The sequence below is a fragment of the Opisthorchis viverrini genome (assembly GCF_000715545.1).
Source record: "Opisthorchis viverrini unplaced genomic scaffold opera_v5_70, whole genome shotgun sequence".
In the NCBI taxonomy this organism is placed as follows: domain Eukaryota; kingdom Metazoa; phylum Platyhelminthes; class Trematoda; order Opisthorchiida; family Opisthorchiidae; genus Opisthorchis; species Opisthorchis viverrini.
In genome coordinates this window covers 1789351-1790287 of record NW_008751726.1, presented here as the reverse complement: position 1 = coordinate 1790287, position 937 = coordinate 1789351, and positions in this window count along the sequence as shown.

Here is a 937-nt window from a genome sequence, read left to right as displayed (position 1 = left end):
GTCACAGACGACGTGTACTGTCAACCTAATACTCAACGGGGAACTATTGCATTTGGGGCAGTAAGTTCTTTCACTTTCTTTCCCTGAACTGTCCCTCAGGTATATCTGATCATTTTGTGACGGTTTGTGCCTCCGTGACCCATTGAGCTATACTGGGTGGTGTCGGTACGACGCTCATCAGGTTGGTCACTGATTAGAGGTCTGACTAACACAGCCTCCTAGCCCTTCAGGTTGGGGGTTAGAACACGTGTGGTGACCCGTTCTATAAAACGAGTAGTGCACTTGCATTTCACACCATACACGGCTGCCTTGCGATCAGGTTTTTGAGCCAAAGCCTTCGGTTAAGGACCCCAATTATTGTCCCGTCACTGTGTGAGTGTCCTCGACTTACAGCTGCTACCTTGACGTGGTAACGAGTAGTTTGCATTTCACACCATACACGGCTGCCTTGCGATCAGGTTTTTGAGCCAAAGCCTTCGGTTAAGGACCCCAATTATTGTCTGTCCACTGTGTGAGTGTCCTCGACCTACAGCTGCTACCTTGACGTGGTGGTCGGGCTTCAGTGCTGCAATGATCCCGCGGGCTACACTGGCTGGAACTTCGTTCCACAAGGTACAACCATGCCAGGAAGGCCAAAGGGGAGCAGCCAGACCAAGAGCAGCGAGACCCCGTACTACGAGTAATCGTGCTACGAGGCGGTCTGGGGGTAAATCCGTAATGTCCTCTGCGACAGGAGTGTGAAGGCAGTAAGGTGTTTCCCCCAGGCGACCAGCATGTCCATATTTATGGAAGCAGCGATGCTGCCTTCCCCCGAGGAAGGACGGGTTAGAAAAGGTCGGCCCCAAATCCGCACACTCCGATCGCCCAACGGTTGACCGTGACCGCCGGCGCATTATCCAATACGGTCGAAATACTTTTAAAACCAAAGAGCCCGGTG